This window comes from Macaca thibetana, chromosome 10 (assembly GCF_024542745.1).
Source record: "Macaca thibetana thibetana isolate TM-01 chromosome 10, ASM2454274v1, whole genome shotgun sequence".
Lineage (NCBI taxonomy): Eukaryota > Metazoa > Chordata > Mammalia > Primates > Cercopithecidae > Macaca > Macaca thibetana.
This window is the reverse complement of record NC_065587.1, coordinates 31,148,822-31,167,363: the sequence shown is the minus strand read 5'-3', so window position 1 is coordinate 31,167,363 and position 18,542 is coordinate 31,148,822. Positions and strand designations below refer to the sequence as shown.

At 50.0% G+C, this 18,542-nt stretch overlaps 1 protein-coding gene, 1 long non-coding RNA gene and 1 pseudogene across 3 annotated transcripts in view; 2 read left to right on the top strand and 1 right to left on the bottom strand.

The window, feature by feature from the left end:
* THAP7 (THAP domain containing 7) overlaps positions 1-18,542 on the top strand; it is a 210,755-nt gene that overhangs the window by 68,553 nt on the left and 123,660 nt on the right. The gene's annotated exons all lie outside the window — the stretch shown is intronic.
* LOC126929795 (uncharacterized) lies at positions 704-18,213 on the bottom strand. Of its 2 annotated transcripts, none has more exons than XR_007717272.1 (3): positions 14,077-18,213; positions 4,635-8,707; positions 704-3,979 (listed from the first exon to the last, which is right to left on the bottom strand). It is a non-coding gene; the product is annotated as an uncharacterized LOC126929795 (long non-coding RNA). The 2 variants fall into 2 exon arrangements; XR_007717271.1 differs by having other exon boundaries at positions 704-8,707; positions 14,077-14,246; positions 14,357-18,213.
* LOC126929726 (transmembrane emp24 domain-containing protein 2-like) lies at positions 10,271-11,235 on the top strand (annotated as a pseudogene).

Genomic DNA, 18,542 nt, shown 5'->3' with positions numbered 1-18,542 from the left:
GGAGATAGCATGGCCCTGCTGAGGCTTCCGGAGTGAGGATGGAGAGACAGGCAGATGGGGGTGCTGTTTAGAAGGTGAAAAGTGGTGTGAATGCAGACACGCAGTCTTTCGCTGAGGTGGGAACAGGTGGATCAGGTGAGAGAAATGTGAAGAAACCAATAGGACTCGTGTCTCCCTATGCATGTGGAGTGAGGGAGAGACCCTGGGGATGACTCCTGGGCTTCTGACAGGGAGAGTGGATGACTGATGCCTTTGGCTGAGACACAGGACCTTCTGGAGGAGTAGCAGAGGGTGGGGAAGAAGAGGCAGGGTGAGCCTGGCTTTCTACCTGGTGAGTTCGGTACCTGTGGGTTGTCCAGGGAAGAGAGCTGGGAGGTGGTTTTGTACGTGGACCTGAAGCTCCATCTAAGGCCCCGCAGCCTAGGGGGAACTGATGTGACAGGCCGATGGAGTGTGCACAGTGATGAGAGTGGAGCGCAGGGCTGCTTCATCGGGGAGCACCGTAGCCCAGAGGCTCCTACCTCTGAGCTTTCTGAAGGTCTGAGAGAAGATCAGAAACCTGAGTAGAAACCTCTAGCTTATTAGAAAGAAAGCAAAATACCAAGAAAACCAAAATGTAACAATCTTGCAAAATATATTTCAAAAGCAAAATTAGAGAAAGGTATTCAGTCTCTCATCTCCACAGTGAAAATGTTTCGTGGGATGTGGATGCGTTTTAGTGTATTTAATACATCTGATGTGATGTAGGCGAGGCGTCTTCCAAAGATGTCGCTCCTAACATCTATGAAAGGAGGTGGGGTGCGAGAAGGCATCTGTTCCTTCACTGGGACCCACACCCTTCATTCCACAGCCACCAGGATGCTCTCCTTTTTTCCGGGGGAGAACTCCCCGTTCTGGCCTTTCCTCCATCCTACCAGGCCCATCACCCTTGCAGAGGGCATACATGTGATGCTGCGTATCAAGTTTGTGGATTCATAACTGAAGAGCAGTTCCCACAAGATCTGCTCCTGATGAACACTCTCTGGGGTCACCTGCTCCCTCGGGTGTCCCGTTGTGGCCTCCACATGGCTTGATCTGCTCACACAGTCCCACAAGATCTGATGAACCTCATCTGGGGTTGCCTGCTCCCTCGGGTATCCCGCCATGGCCTGCAAAAGGCTTGATCTGCTCACGCAGTCCCCACAAGATATGATAAAACTCATCTGGGGTCGCCTGCTCCGTCGGATGTCCCACCCTGGCCTCCACACAGCTTGATCTGGTCATGCGGTCCCCACAAGATCTGACGAACCTCACTTGGGGTCACCTGCTCCCTCGGCTGTCCCACCGTGGCCTCCACACGCCTTGATCTGGTCAGGCGGCCCCTACAAGATCTGGTCACGATGAACCTCATCTGCAGTCACCTGCTCCTTCGAGTGTCCCACCGTGGCCTCCACACGGCTTGATATGGTCACGTGGTCCCAAGATCTGGTCCCGATGACCCTCATCTGGGGTTGCCTGCTCCCTCAAGTATCCCACGGTGGACTGCACACGGCTTGATCTGGTCACGCTGTCCCCACAAGATCTGATCTCAACAAACCTCATCTGGGGTCGCCTGCTCCCTCGGGTGGCTCACCATGGCCTCCACACAGCTTGATCTGCTCATGCGGTCCCCACAAGATCTGACGAACCTCATGTGGGGTCACCTGCTCCCTCGGGTGTCCCACCGTGGCCTCCACACTGCTTGATGTGGTCACGTAGTCCCCACAAGATCTGGTCCTGTGAACCTCATCTGGGGTCGCCGGCTGCTTCGGGTGTCCCACCATGGCCTCCACACAGCTTGATCTGGTCACGCTGTCCCCACAAGACCTAGTCTCAAACCTCATCTGGGGTCTTCAGATGGCCCACCATGGCCTCCACACAGCTTGATCTGCCCAAGCGGTCTCTGCAAGATCTGATGAACCTCATCTGGGGTTGCCTGCTCCCTCGGGTGCCTTATCTTGGCCTCCACACAGCTTGATCTGATCATGCGGTCCCCACAAGATCTGATGAACCTCATCTGGGGTCGCCTGCTCCATCGGGTGTCCCATCGTGGCCTCCACACACTTGGTCTGCTCAGGCGGACCCCACAAGATCTGACGAACCTCATCTGGGGTTGTTTGTTCCCTTAGGTGTCCCACCGTGGCCTCCACACGGCTTGATCTGGTCAGGCGGTCCCCACAAGATCTGATGAACCTCATCTGGGGTCTCCTGTTCCATCGGGTGTCCCACCGTGGACTCCACACGGCTTGGTCTGCTCAGGCGGACCCCACAAGATCTGACGAGCCTGAACTGGGGTCACCTGCTCCCTCAAGTGTCCCACCGTGGCCTCCACACGGCTTGATTTGGTCAGGTGGTCCCCACAAGATCTGGTTCGGTAAAACCTCATCTGGGGTCGCCCGCTCCCTTGGGTGTCCCACCGTGGCCTCCACACAGGTTGGTGATCTCATGCAATCCCCACAAGATGTAATAAACCTCATGTGGGGTCACCTGCTCCCTTGCGTGCCCCACCGTGGCCTCCACACGGCGTGATGTGGTCACACAGTCCCCAGAAGATCTGGTCCTGACAGACCTCATCTGCGGTCGCCTGTTGCCTTGGGTGTCCCACCTTGAGACACGGCGTGATGTGGTCACACAGTCCCCACAAGATCTGGTCCTGACAAACCTCATCTGCAGTCGCCTGCTGCCTCGGGTGTCCCACCTTGGCCTCCACACGGCTTCATCTGGTCAGGCGGTCCCCACAAGATCTGATTGGGTAGAACCTCATCTGGGGTCGCCTGCTGCCTCGGGTGTCCCACCGTGGCCTCCACATGGCTTGATATGGTCAGGCGGTCCCCACAAAATCTGATGAACTTCATCTGGGGTCGCCTGCTCCCTCGGGTGCCTTATCTTGGCCTCCACACAGCTTGATCTGATCATGCGGTCCCCACAAGATCTGATGAACCTCATCTGGGGTCGCCTGCTCCATCGGGTGTCCCATCGTGGCCTCCACACACTTGGTCTGCTCAGGCGGACCCCACAAGATCTGACGAACCTCATCTGGGGTTGCTTGTTCCCTTAGGTGTCCCACCGTGGCCTCCACACGGCTTGATCTGGTCAGGCGGTCCCCACAAGATCTGATGAACCTCATCTGGGGTCTCCTGTTCCATCGGGTGTCCCACCGTGGACTCCACACGGCTTGGTCTGCTCAGGCGGACCCCACAAGATCTGACGAGCCTGAACTGGGGTCACCTGCTCCCTCAAGTGTCCCACCGTGGCCTCCACACGGCTTGATTTGGTCAGGTGGTCCCCACAAGATCTGGTTCGGTAAAACCTCATCTGGGGTCGCCCGCTCCCTTGGGTGTCCCACCGTGGCCTCCACACAGGTTGGTGATCTCATGCAATCCCCACAAGATGTAATAAACCTCATGTGGGGTCACCTGCTCCCTTGGGTGCCCCACCGTGGCCTCCACATGGCGTGATGTGGTCACACAGTCCCCAGAAGATCTGGTCCTGACAGACCTCATCTGCGGTCGCCTGTTGCCTTGGGTGTCCCACCTTGAGACACGGCGTGATGTGGTCACACAGTCCCCACAAGATCTGGTCCTGACAAACCTCATCTGCAGTCGCCTGCTGCCTCGGGTGTCCCACCTTGGCCTCCACACGGCTTCATCTGGTCAGGCGGTCCCCACAAGATCTGATTGGGTAGAACCTCATCTGGGGTCGCCTGCTGCCTCGGGTGTCCCACCGTGGCCTCCACATGGCTTGATATGGTCAGGCGGTCCCCACAAAATCTGATGAACTTCATCTGGGGTCGCCTGCTCCCTCGGGTGTCCTACCATGGCCTCCACACATCTTGATCTGCTCATGCGGTCCCCACGAGATCTGATGAACCTCATCTGGGGTCACCTGCTCCGTCGAGTGACCCACCATGGCCTCCACGTGGCGTGGTCTGCTCAGGCAGACCCCACAAGATCTGACGAACCTCATCTAGGGTCGTTTGTTCCCTTGGGTGTCCCACCGTGGCCTCCACACGGCGTGATCTGGTCAGGCGGTCCCCACAAGATCTGGTCCAGGTGAACCTCATCTGGGGTCGTTTGCTCCCTCAGGTGTCCCACTGTAGATGCCACATGGCTTGATCTGGTCACACTGTCCCCATAAAATCTGGTCTCAACAAACGTCATCTGGAGTCGTCTGCTCCCTCGGGTGGCCCACTGTGGCCTCCATACGGCTTGATGTGGTCACGCAGTCCCCACAAGATCGGATGAGCCTCATGTAGGGTCACCTGCTCCCTCGGGTGTCCCACCTTGGCCTCCACACGGCTTCATCTGGTCAGGCGGTCCCCACAAGATCTGATTGGGTAGAACCTCCTCTGGGGTCGCCTGCTGCCTCGGGTGTCCCACCGTGGCCCCCACATGGCTTGATATGGTCAGGCGGTCCCCACAAAATCTGATGGAATTTCATCTGGGTCACCTGCTCCCTTGGGTGTCCTACCATGGCCTCCACACATCTTGATCTGCTCATGCGGTCCCCACGAGATCTGATGAACCTCATCTGGGGTCGCCTGCTCCGTCGGGTGACCCACCATGGCCTCCACATGGCGTGGTCTGCTTAGGCAGACCCCACAAGATCTGACGAACCTCATCTGGGGTCATTTGTTCCCTCGGGTGTCCCACCGTGGCCTCCACACGGTGTGATCTGGTCTGGCGGTCCCCACAAGATCTGGTGCAGATGAACCTCATCTGGGGTCGCCTGCTCCCTCGGGTGTCCCACTGTGGACTCCACACGGCTTGATCTGGTCACACTGTCCCCACAAGATCTGGTCTCAACAAACGTCATCTGGAGTCGTCTGCTCCCTCGGGTGGCCCACTGTGGCCACCACATGACTTGATGTGGTCACGCAGTCCCCACAAGATCTGATGAACCCATGTAGGGTCACCTGCTCCCTCGGGTGTCCCACCGTGGCCTCCACACGGCTTGATCTGCTCAGGCGGTCCCCACAAGATCTGGTACCGATGAATCTCATCTGGGGTCACCTGCTCCCTCGGGTGTCCCACCATGGCCGCCACACGGTGTGATCTGGTCGGGCGGTTCCCACAATATCTGGTCCCAATGAACCTCATCTGGGGTCACCTACTCCCTCGGGTGTCCTACCGTGGACTCCACACAGCTTGATCTGGTCATGCTGTCCCCACAAGATCTGGTCTCAACAAACCTCATCTGGGGTCGCCTGCTCCCTCGGGTGGCCCACCGTGGCCTCCAAACGACTTGATCTGCTCGTGCGGTCCCCACAAGATCTGATGAACCTCATGTGGGGTCACCTGGTCCCTCGGGTATCCCACCATGGCCTCCACATGGCTTGATATGGTCAGGCAGTCCCCACAAGATCTGGTCCCGACAAACCGTATCTGGGGTCGCCTGCTACCTCGGGTGTCCCGCCACGGACGCCACACATCTTGATCTGCTCCTGCGGTCCACACAAGATCTGATGAACCTCATCTGGGGTCGCCTGCTCCATCGGGTGGCCCATCGTGGCCTCTATACGCTTGGTCTGCTCAGGCGGACCCCACAAGATCTGACGAACCTCATCTGGGGTCGCCTGCTCCCTCAGGTGTCCCACCGTGGCCTCCACATGGCTTGATCTGCTCAGGCGGTCCCCATAAGATTTGGTCCTGATGAACTTCATCTGGGATCACCTCCTCCCTCAGATTTCCTACCATGGACTCCACACTGCTTCATCTGGTCACACAGTCCCCACAAGATCTGGTCCCGATGAACCTCATCTGGAGTCGCCTGCTCGGGTGTCCTACCCTGGCCTTCAAACAGCTTGATCTGTTCATGCGTTCCCCACAAGATCTGATGAACCTCATCCGGGGTCTCTTGTTCCGTCAAGTGTCTCACCGTGGCCTCCACACGGCTTGGTCTGCTCAGGCGGACCCCACAAGATCTGACGAACCTGAACTGGGGTCGCCTGCTCCCTTGAGTGTCCCACCGTGGCCTCCACACGGCTTGATCTGGTCAGGCGGTCCCCACAAGATTTGGTTCAGATGAACCTCATCTGGGGTCACCTGCTCCCTCGGGTGTCCCACCATGGTCTCCACACGGTGTGATCTGGTCAGGCGGTTCCCACAAGATCTGGTCCTGATGAACCTCATTTGGGGTCACCTATTTCCTCAGGTGTCCCACCATGGCCTCCACATGGCGTGATCTGATCATGCTGTCCCCACAAGATCTGGTCTCAACAAACCTCATCTGGGGTCGCCTGCTCCCTCAGGTGGCCCACTGTGGCCTCCACACAGCTTGATCTGCTCATACAGTCCCTACAAGATCTGACGAACCTCATGTGGGGTCACCTGCTCCCTCGGGTGTCCCACCATGGGCTCCACACGGCTTGATGTGGTCACGCAGTCCCCACAAGATCTGGTCTTGGCGAACCTCATCTGGGTCGCCTGCTGCCTCGGGTGTCCCACCGTGGCCTCCACATGGCTTGATAGTCCCCACAAAATCTGATGAACCTCATCTGGGATCGCCTGCTCCCTCAGGTGTCCCACCGTGGCCTCCACATGGCTTGGTCTTCTCAGGCGGACTCCACAAGATCTGACGAACCTCATGTGGGGTTGCCTTTTCCCTCGGGTGTCCCACTGTGGCCTCTACACACGTAATCTGGTCAGACGGTCCCCACAAGATCTGGTCCCAATGAACTTCATATGGGGTCACCTGCTCCCTCGGGTGTCCTACCACACAGAGCGTGATCTGAGCATGTGGTCCCCACAAGATCTGATGAACCGCATCTGGGGTCGCATGCTCCATCGGGTGTCCCACTGTGGCCTCCACATGGCTTGGTCTGCTCAGGCGGACCCCACAAGATCTGACGAACCTGATGTAGGGTCGCTTGTTCTCTCGGGTGTCCCATTGTGACCTCCACATGGCGTGATCTGGTCAGGAGGTCCCCACAAGATCTGGTCCTGATGAACTTCATCTGGGATCGCCTGCTCCCTTGGATTTCCTGCTGTAGACTCCACACTACTTGATCTGGTCATGCAGTCCCCACAACATCTGATGAACCTCATGTGGGGTCACCTGCTCCCTTGGGTGTCCCACCATAGCCTCCACACGGCTTGGTCTGGTCAGGCGGTACCCACAAGATCTGGTTCGGATGAACTTCATCTGGGGTTGCCTGCTTCCTCAGGTATCCCACCGTGGCCTCCACACGGCGTGATCTGGTCAGGCGGTCCCCACAAGATCTGGTCCCAATGAACCTCATCTGAGGTCGCCTACTCCCTCGGGTGTCCTACTGTGGACTCCACACGGCTTGATCTGGTCATGCTGTCCCCACAAGATTTGGTCTCAACTAACCTCATCTGAGGTTGCCTGCTCCCTCGGGTGGCCCACCGTGGCCTCCAAACGACTTCATCTGCTCATGCGGTAAACACAAGATCTGGTCCCAACGAACCTCATCTGGGGTCGCCGGCTCCCTCAGGTGTCCCACTGTGGCCTCCACATGGCTTGATATAGTCAAGCGGTCCCCACAAGATCTGATGAACCTCACCTGGGATCACCTGCTCCCTTGAGTGTCCCACCGTGGCCTTCACACGGATTGATCCGGTCAGGCGGTCCCCACTAGATCTGGCCCCGATGAACCTCATGTGGGGTCACCTGCTCCCTTGGGTGTCCCACTGTGGCTTCCACACAGCTTGATCTGATCATGCGGTCCCCAGAATATCTGATGAACCTCATCTGGGTTTGCCTGCTCTGTCAGTGTCCCACCGTGGTCTCCACACAGCTTGGTCTGCTCAGGCGGACCCCATAAGATCTTATGAACCTCATGTGGGGTCGCCTGGTCTCTCGGGTGTCCCACCGTGGTCTCCACACAACTTGATCTGGTCAGGCAGTCCCCACAAGATCTGGTCCCAATGAACCTCATGTGGGGTCGCCTGCTCCCTCAGGTGTCCCACCATGGTCTTCTCATGGCTTGATCTGGTCACGTGGTCCCTGCAAGATCTGGTCCCAATGAACGTCATCTGGTGTCTCCTGCTCCCTCAGGTGTCCCCTGTGGCCTCCCCACGGCTTGATCTGGTCAGGCGGTCCCCAGAAGATCTGGTCCCAATGAACCTCATCTGGGGTCGCTTGCTCCTTCGGGTGTCCCACCATGGCCTCCACACGGCTTGATCTTGTCACGCGGTCCCCACAAGATCTGGTCCTGATGAACCTCATGTGGCGTCACCTCCTGTCTTGGGTGTCCCACCATGGCCTCCACGTGGCTTGATACGGTCACGTGGACCCCACAAAATCTGGTCCCGATGAACCTCATCTGGGTTCGCCTGCCCCCTCAGGTGTCCCACCATCGCCTCCATGCTGCTTGGTCTGGTCTGGAGCACTCTGGGTGCCCTCTTGCTCCCTACCTGCTCCACGCCTTCTGCCGACTCCAGGCAACTGCATCCTTTTCCATCTCCAGGCAACTGTCCCTGTGGTACCACCCTTCTGGAGTAGGTCTTGTTTTTATTGCCCATCCACCTCAACCCGCTCCCACTTCTCAGGGTCTTACTTCACACCCCGCCTGCTTCCAGCACTCAACTCACCTGCCTGGGGCTTCTCAGCTCCTGCCTGGTTACTGGAACTGCCCCTGCACATGGCCTGGAAAGGACTCACCACCAAGTGGATGACCCAGGAGGTAATGGACATATGATTGGATCTCATCTTGGCCAATCATTCTCTAAAAGAAATTTTGTAAGGAGTCAGAAATCTCTTCCACTTAAAAGCAGATGTCAAGAATCCAAACTCTGTGTCTGCCTCAAAAAACTGGAGATTTTCTATATGAAAAACATTCTGGTCAATGTGACCAGTATCACCAACACGATAATATAGACAGAATAACTCTTTCCGATTCTAAGTAACATGGTGACTTTAGAGGTTTTTAAAATATTTATTTGTAAAATACACATAATATAAAACTTACCATCTTAGGCATTTTTTTTTTTTTTTTTTTTTTTTTTTTTTTGGAAACAGAGTCTAGTCTAGCTCTGTCATCCAGGCTGGAGTGCAATGGTGCAATCTCCACTCACTGCAACCTCCGCCTCCTGGGTTCAAGCAATTCTCCTGCCTCAGCCTCCCAAGTAGGTGGGACTACAGGCGTGCACCACCACGCCCAGCTAACAGTTTTGTATTGTTGTAGAGATGGGGTTTCACCATATTGGCCAGGCTGGTCTCGAACTCCTGACTTGTGATCCACCCGCCTCAGCCTTCCCATCTTAGGCATTTTTAAGTACACAAAAGTATATTCACATTGCATGAAACCAGTCTCCAGAACATCTTTGCACGCATGAAACAACTGCATTTCCCCGTCCCTCCAGCCTTAGTAGTCCCTATCTTAAGTTTTGTTTTTATGAATGACTGGATACTTCATATAATATCCTTTACTTTAAAAGATCCAAAGGTATCCCTAGGATGGGTGAATTAGCCACCCGATTTAGTGTGCGCGTAAACACTCTTCCCCGCCATACATTCATTCTGACACCATGTGCTGCGGGATGCGTTTGGGTGTTCGGGAGACTGTTGAACGTGTTTTTCTATTGGATTGGTTGCCTATTTATTAGCTTGTTGAAGTTCTTTATTGAGAATCATGTGTGCTACAAATACATTTTCTCTGTAGCTTGCCTCTTTAGTCTCTTAATGCTGTCTTTTGACACCAAAACTTTAAATGTGGTCAAATATATTAGTGTTTCCCTTTATGGTTATTGCTGCTTAATTGCCATTTATGGCATCTTTTCCTAATTTGATGTCCTGAAGATATATTTCTGTTATCTTCTAGATCAGTGCCATGCAATAAAAATATGAAGTGAGATACATATTGCCTATCTAGACTAAATATTGTCTATCTAGGCTAAATATCTAGTGTCCACATCAGAGAGAAAAAGGAACCTGATAAAGCTAATGTTATATCCAAATTATTTTACTTTCAAAGTTTCAATATAAAAATTGACACATGGCTGGTTATGGTGGCTCATGCCTGTAATCCCAGAACTTTGGGAGGCTGAGGCAGGTAGATCACATGAGGTCAGCAGTTGGAGACCAGCCTGACCAACATGGTGAGACTCTGTCTCTACTAAATACAAAAAATTAGCCTGTCATGGTGGAGCATGTCTGTAATCCCAGCTACTTGGGAGGATGAGGCAGGAGAACTGCTTAAACCCAGGAGGTGGAGGTTGCAGTGAGCCAAGATTGCGTTATTACACTCCAGCCTGGGCAACAAGAGTGAAACTCTGTCTCAAGGAAAAAAAAAAAAAATTGAGACATTTGACATTGTTCTTTCTACTTAATTTATTTATTTTCTCCTGCCTCAGCCTCCTGAGTAGCTGGGATTACAGGCGCCTGCCACTGCTCCCAGCTAATTTTTTTTTTTTTTTTTTTTTTTTTTTTTTTTTTTGTATTTTTAATAGAGATGGGGTTTCACTGTCTTGGCCAGGCTGGTCTCGAACTCCTGACCTCGTGATCCACCCACCTTGGTCTCCCAAAGTGCTGGGATTACAGGCGTGAACCACCGTACGCAGCCCGTTTTTCCTACTGTTTAAAATTCTAGTGGGGCGGCAGCAGGAGCACCTCTGGAGGCCGCAGTCCAGGTCCTGGCTTCCGCCCCAGCCCCACCATGGTGACCCTTGCTGACCTGCTGGTGCTCCTAGCCGCACTCCTGGCCATGGTCTCAGGCTACTTTATTAGCATCAACCCACATGCCGAGGAGTGCTTCTTTGAGTGGGTCACCTCGGGTACCAAGATGGGCCTCATCTCTAAGGTGGTGGAGGGCGGCTTCCTGGACATTAATGTGGAGATAATAGGACCAGATAATAAAGGGATTTACAGAGGAGATGGAGAATCCAGTGGGAAATACGCATTTGCTGCTCACATGGATTCCGAAGTTTGTTTTAGTAACCGGATGTCTACCATGACTCCAAAAATAGTGATGTTCACCATTGATATTGGGGAGGCTCCAAAAGGACAAGACATGGAAAAAGCAGCTCACCAGAACAACTTAGAAGAAATGATCAGTGAGCTAGCAGTGGCGATGACAGCTGGAAAGCACAAACAGGAATACATGGAAATCGGGAGAGGATACATGGAGCCATCAACAACAACACAAACAGCAGAGTGGTTCTTTGGTCCTTCTTTGAAGCTCTTGTTCTAGTTGCCATGACATTGGGACAGATCTACTACCTGAAGAGCTTTTTTGAAGTCCAGAGGCTTATTTAAGAAGCCTCTTCCTGGCTGGTCATGGTGGCTTACGCCTGTGATCCCAGCGGATCACGAGGTCAGGAGTTCAAGACCAGCCTGACCAACATGGTGAAACCCTGTCTCTACTAAAAATACAAAAATTAGCTGGGCGTGGTGGTGTGAGCCTGTAATCTCAGCTACTCAGGAGGCTGGGGAAAGAGAATCCCTTGAACCCAGGAGGTGGAGGTTGCAGTGAGCCAAGATCACACCACTGTACTCCAGTCTAGGTGACAGAGACTCTGTCTCAAAAAAAAAAAAAAAAAAAAAAAGGCCTCTTCCTGATGATCCTAAACTCTGAATTCACTGTTTGCCATACATCTTGGTCATAATAATATCATTAGTTTCTCCATTTTTATTTTCTGAACTATACATTCACAACTTATATTTCTTTTTTTTTTTTTTTTTTTTTTTGAGACGGAGTCTTGCTGTGTCGCCCAGGCTGGAGTGCAGTGGCCGGATCTCAGCTCATTGCAAGCTCCGCCTCCCGGGTTTTTACGCCATTCTCCTGCCTCAGCCTCCCGAGTAGCTGGGACTACAGGCGCCCACCACCTCGCCCGGCTAGTTTTTTGTATTTTTTAGTAGAGACGGGGTTTCACCGTGTTAGCCAGGATGGTCTCGAACTCCTGACGTCGTGATCCGCCCGTCTCGGCCTCCCAAAGTGCTGGGATTACAGGCTTGAGCCACGGCGCCCGGCCACAACTTATATTTCTTTGTGATTAATAGATACTGGGATATTGGGGGGAAAATAACTTAAGGAAAGTTATAGTGGAAATTTGACAGTTGATTGGCATAATTTCTTATTTGAATGCTCCCTCCATTAAGTGAAATATGGGGTATAGTTTTTTATTATTTCTTCTTTTTGTTTTCACAATAAAATGCAGTTTGTTCAGGAAGTCAGCACAAAGCCTGTACTGTACTAAAATGACTGCATTCTTTGGACTCCCTCAATTTGTGGTTCAGGTCACTAAGATTTTGTTGAGTCCTTACGAGAAACAACAGTATGAATCTTGATGGTTTCTGCCCATCCTAATGGCAGAGCTCTCTGACTTGGGCGTATGCTGCCAGGCTGGGTACTTTTCTACTTTGTTTTCTTGTTTTGCTTTAAAGCTACAACTCAGCATACATTTTGCCCCATACATTTTTACATTGAACCTTAGGACTCAGTCACCTCCAGTTAAATTGATGACACAAGTAGCTAATAATCATTTTTGGGTTTCTGCCTGACCTTCTAATTGTCTGTTAAAGCTAGTTCCCTGGGTGAGAGAATCGAAATGACTTTCTCTTGTTCTCTGATGATGGGTTTAAAATTGCCAGTGAGTGGTGGCTCTTTTTCTTTCCACACTGGCACATCCACTTCCCTGACTCTTGGCACATAAGAAACATGCATTTACATAATTGGAAAAATTTGGATTTCTGATGCCAAAGGGTTGAAGCCTCTTGGATTTCATTGCAGTGATATATAGCCACCATTTTATTTTTGATCAGCGGTCTTTGTTTCGGGCATCAGTGTCCGCCCCAGGGTTTTTGTTTCGGTCTTTTCTTTAGGTCTTTCTTTTTCAGCATATGTAAATTTTGCTTTGTGTAAAATGAAAGGACTTTCTCTTGTTCTCCGATGATGGGTTTAAAATTAGAAGAGCCTCTGGTTTTGGTATGGGGACGATCCAGGATTACATTATGACTCATATATATTAGTTGTACATTTTTTTTTTTATCTTTGCAACGGGAAAACTACAAGTAATGACTTTTACATAATTAAGTTTGTTACAGGTTTTCTTTTTTTTTTTTTTTTTTTTTTTGAGACGGAGTCTCGCTATATCGCCCAGGGTGGAGTGCAGTGGCCGGATCTCAGCTCACTGCAAGCTCCGCCTCCCGGGTTTTTACGCCATTCTCCTGCCTCAGCCTCCCGAGTAGCCGGGACTACAGGCGCCCACCACCTCGCCCGGCTAGTTTTTTGTATTTTTTTTTTTTAGTAGAGACGGGGTTTCACCGTGTTAGCCAGGATGGTCTCGAACTCCTGACCTCGTGATCCGCCCGTCTCGGCCTCCCAAAGTGCTGGGATTACAGGCTTGAGCCACCGCGCCTGGCCGTTACAGGTTTTCATGTTCAGGATAAACAATTTTTCAACCTTGGGTGAGAACACTTGCAACAGTTTATTGAGAAAGGTGACTTTCACCTCAGGACAACTGTTGTATGCGTGTGTGTGTGTGTGTGTGTGTGTGTGTGTGTGTAACACTTCAAAATTGATTTAAAATATGTAAACTTAAAATTGGTTGTATCTAACATGTCTCAGATTTGGTAAATAAATAATTCTTTTTAAAAACAACAACAAAATTCCAGTGTAAGTTCTACACTTAATAGCACGTCTCAAGTGTTCAGTAGCCATGCATGGGCAGAGCAGTGTGGCAGTCCTTCTGCTCTGGATCTGTGGCATTTGTCTGCTTGTCTGTGTTTTCCCCACTCCTACACTATCTTAATTACTATAATTTTCATGATGAGTTCTGATATCTGGTAGGCAAAAATGTCTTAGGAGAATGTGGACTAACCTTGGCTTTTTGCATTTCTGTATAAATTTTAGTTGTCAAATTCTCAAAAATATAGTGAGATTTTAATTGAGATTCTGTTGAATCTAGATATCTAAAGTCCCTGCCATGGTTCTGGAATCCTAGGGTGAATACAAATAAATTCTGGAATAAACAAGACCCGAAAAACATGAACAAAATCAAAACTGAGTCTCGCTCTGTCTCTAGCAGGGGCCTTGTGCCCTGTGAGCTCTCAGGGGTAATGGTTCTTGCCCTTACTTTAACCCAGGGCAGGACTTACCCTCCTTGAGAACAGATGAGGTGCTTCCCACTCCTCATTCACCTCTACTTTCTCTGTCTCTGGCCCTGTGGTTTGTTCTGTGGCTACAGACTGAGTTCCATGGAGAAGCCAGGGACAAATGTAGAAGCTTAGGCCATCTGGCTGATCAGGCAGGGAAGGAAAGGAGCAGACTGTTTAGAGAAAGAAAATCAAAGAGGATTAACAAGATGGGAGTGAAGGCAAAATACAGATAGCAGTAGGTGACCAGGACCTGGCCATGGAAAGGGCTCCCGTGACTTACTGAGGCTGAATGCAGGTTTGCCGTTGTCTTGCTTCTCTTTGTCCACCAGGTCAGGCTGCTGAAGCCATGGTCCTGGCCATTCTGAACTGCACCAAAACTGCTCCAGGAGCAGGAAAAACATCTCCAAGATGAGATCTTTGAATCGCCAGGTCTGGTTGCAGGTGGCAGGGCTGGAGGCTGAGTTCTAGAAAGAAGGGCTACGAGGAGGAGTAGGGGGATCGATAGGGGAGTGACAGGAAAAAGTTCAGGGACCACAGCATTCGCAAACAGAGCTAGAAGTAGTAGTAGAGGAATAGATAGAGGAGTCACAGGAAAGAGTTCTGGGACTAGAGTATTGGGAAGTAGTAGGGCTAGGATGAGGAGTACGGGGATAGACAGGGGAGTGACAGGAAGGAATTCTGGGACCACAGCATTGGCAAGCAGGGCTAGGAGGAGGAGTAGGTGGATAGATAGGGGAGTCACAGGAAAGAGCTCTGGAACCACAGCTTTGGCAAGCAGTGCTAAGAGGACTAGAGGCATAGATAGGGAAGTTGCCAGAAAGAGTTGTGCGACCACGGCATTGGCAAATAGATAGTCTGTGATGAACAGCAGAAGAGCAGGGCAGGAAGAGTTTTAGGGTAGGGTAGTGGGGAGGGCAGGCATGAGCCACAGTGGGATAACAGTGAGAGCAGAAAACTGAAAAATCCACATACTTCTGGAGAGGAGAAAGAGTCTTGGCAGATTGAGGATAAAGCGGGGGTAAGTGGGTTGCCTTAGGAGAGCGGGTTGGATTACAAGGGTGGCGTGGATTAGGAGGGTGTGGAATCAAACTGGGTATCAGGCGGGGTGGAAATTGAGAAATTGGAGGGAGCCTTCTTGTCATTTCTTCATTGAGAATTCTAGTTAATCACTTGTCCCAGTGAGTCCATATGAGTAACTGGGGTGTTGCCCAGACCTACTCCAGCATTTATCTCATGCCCACCCCTCGCATCATACTATGTCTGAATGCCCATTATGATGCCTATGTGCCCCTCCCTTTTGGCCTAGGGAGAGGATCCCAGTCTCTAGGTTTAAGAGTATCATGGCAAATAGCAAAGAGAAGAAATGGGGGCTGTAATATTAGTCCCCGTTCTGGGGATACCATATAGTTATGCCCCTCAGTAGGCAAAGTTTGATTAAACGGCCAAGAAGGAGTTAGGGGCTTGGGGCCTAGGAGAGTGGTTCTGAAGCAGGACTTGGGAAAATGGGAAGAAGTCAGTGCCCCAGTCTTTCACTTACATTTTTCAAAGTACTTTCACATCATTTATTTACTGTATGAATATATGTGATTAGAGGAGAGATGCTATGTTCACTGTATCAACGAGGACACTGAAGACCAGAGAGGAAGCTGCCATAGGAGGGGGTGACAAAGCAAGTGGGACTAGAACTTGGGCCAAAAGGAGGAGCAGGTGGGAGGGAGCACAAAATAGCCCAGAGTGCTGACCAGCAGCCTCAACTGCTCCTGTCTCTCTGGACAGGGTCCTGCAGGGGGCGCTTCAGAGCACAACTTGACTTTCTGTAGTAACCTCTTGGTCCCTGTTCCCCTGTCCTCTTAACAGGAACCATAAACATAGGGCCAATGCTAGCAGGAAGACTGCCCACTCCTGGACACGTAATGACTAGATTTAGACTTTCTTGCTGAGATATCTGATTCCATGTGGGATGGCTAAGAAGGCCCCTGCACACTTCTCCATTCTTTTGTCTGATAGAGCAACCCTCTCTGCTGAACATTCCTGGTTTCTGTGCTCACTATCCAAACCCTAAGCCCCTTTGTTCTCCCATTCTCTCCTGCACTCTTACCACTATATTCTGAATTCTCTCCCTTGGTCCAGCACCCCTTTCCTCCCACACTGCACAAAACATTCAGTTGTCGTCTCTGGAAGTCCAGCTGTATGACAAGCCAATGTCCTGATTTCCTTTGGCTGCTCTATCTTTGACAGTTCCTTGCATCTCCTGGCTGTAACTGTAACCTGGATTTCCCTTGAGGGCATTGCTTCCCTTGGATGTCAAGTAGAGATTACACATTCTCTCAAACTCCAAAGTACTTAAAGTACTTCAGGTGGGAATGTGGTTTATAGAGTCTCTTTGCTCCTTCCAATTCCTTGGGAATCATTATTTCTCTCCTCCTATTAGAAAATCTCTTGCTCTTAGAAACATGTGCTACCCACCCCCACTGCTAGTTCCCTGGCACTGCCACCTTCAGATCTCTTGGAAATTTTCAGTGAAAACTTTCACACTTTTCCTAAAGTCTTATACTTGAGTTCATCCTGACTGACTTGAATGTCCTTATGGCCTGATTTAATTCTATGGCCTCTGCTTTTCCTGATTTTTGTTTGTTTGTTTACTTTTAAGAAGTTTTCCATATTTTAGAAGTTTTATTTTAATTGATATGTGATAATTGTGGATATTTATAGGATACAGTGTGATGTTTCTGTACATGTGTGCATTGAGCAATAGTTAAATCAGGGTATTTAGAAGATCTATCACCTCAGCACTTAGTATTTCTTTGTAGTGAAAACCTAAGTCTTTCCTTGGAGTTACTGTGAAAGTTTTTTCACATATTCTGAACATTAACTCTCCTTGTTGTATGCATAGTTTGCATTTTGTCACCAAAGTCCATCACCTGCATTCTAGTCCTTTTCATTACCCAAGAATTATCCCACTTACATGCTGTTCTGGCCACTGCCTCCTGTCCTTTTTTTCTTTTCTTTTCTTTTTTCTTTCATAACAGGGTCTCACTTTGTCACCCAGGCTGGAGTGCACTAGTGCAATTTCAGCTCACTGTAGCTTCGACCTCCTGGGCTCAAGTGATCCCCTCCCACCTCAGCCCTCCAAGTAGCTGGGTCTACAGGCCCCTGCCACCACACCTGGCTAATTTTTGTATTTTTAGTAGAGACGGGGTTTCACCATATTTCCTAGGCTGGTTTCAAACTCCTGAGCTCAAGCAATCTTCCTGCCTCAGTCTCCCAAAGTGCTGGGATTACAGGCATGAGCCACCACACCGAGCCTAACCACACTGACTCTTTCCTTTATTTTACTCTTCTGAAGAGAAAAACCCAACCTGGTTGATTCCAAGTATTTGCCTTCCCTGTGGTGCTGAATGCTGCTGGACAAAATTTCATACAACCTGAAAATTTTCACAGGTACTGGAAGATTGATACTAGATTAGTTATCTAACCTTTATACTCTAAATAATATCCACAATACTCAATACCTATGAGAATTTTCATAGAAATACTGTGTATTAAAATAGAAAAAACAATCCGAAAGCTTATAAATAAGGGTTTAAGTAAATTATCATGCAGCCATACCATACAATGTGAAAAGAAAATTTACAAATACAAAAAATAAATAGAAGTAGATAGTTGAGGTGATATTGTGGCAGTCGAGGATGGGGGTGGGTGAATTATTAAAGTTGATAGTTGCTAGCAGCTTAAGTTTTTCTGCCTATCTAGATGCAACTAAAAAACTATTCTCACAGAAGAGGTCTCTAGAATCTGGATTTTTCTTAAATTAAAGTTTATCTTACCAAATTGAAACCCTGGAAATACATCTTGCCATGGTTTTGAGTCCAAAATTTAAATTACTTAGTGTGGAAAACTACAGGTGACAATTTAAATTGGTTCCAGGACAGTGTCAACTCAGGTGTTAGGAGGATGCACAGTGTATCACTCTGTAGGAGCATAGCCATAACCTAGGCCCCACAACTTCCCACAGAAAAGCCCCACTTAAGATGACTTCACAATCCACAATTACAAAACACATGAGTAAACAAGTCCCATGAGGGATGGTCAGCGGATACACAAAAGAACAGATTGACACATAACCCACCAAGAGTTTTATATAAGTAAAGGCAAATATAAGGATTTAAAGTTAAAAAAAAAAAAAAAAAGATTCTGAAGAACAGATGGCAAAAAAAAATGCAGAATGAAAAATATTGTAATTGAAATAATAAAACCTAGTGGACAGGATAAAGTAAAGATTAGACACAACTTTCTAATACCAGAATTTTTTTTTTTTTATTTTTATTTTTTTTTTTAATTTTTTTTTTTTTGAGACGGAGTCTTGCTCTGTGCCCCAAGCTGGAGTGCAGTGGCGCGATCTCGGCTCACTGCAAGCTCCGCCCCCCCGGGTTCACGCCATTCTCCTGCCTCAGCCTCCCGAGTAG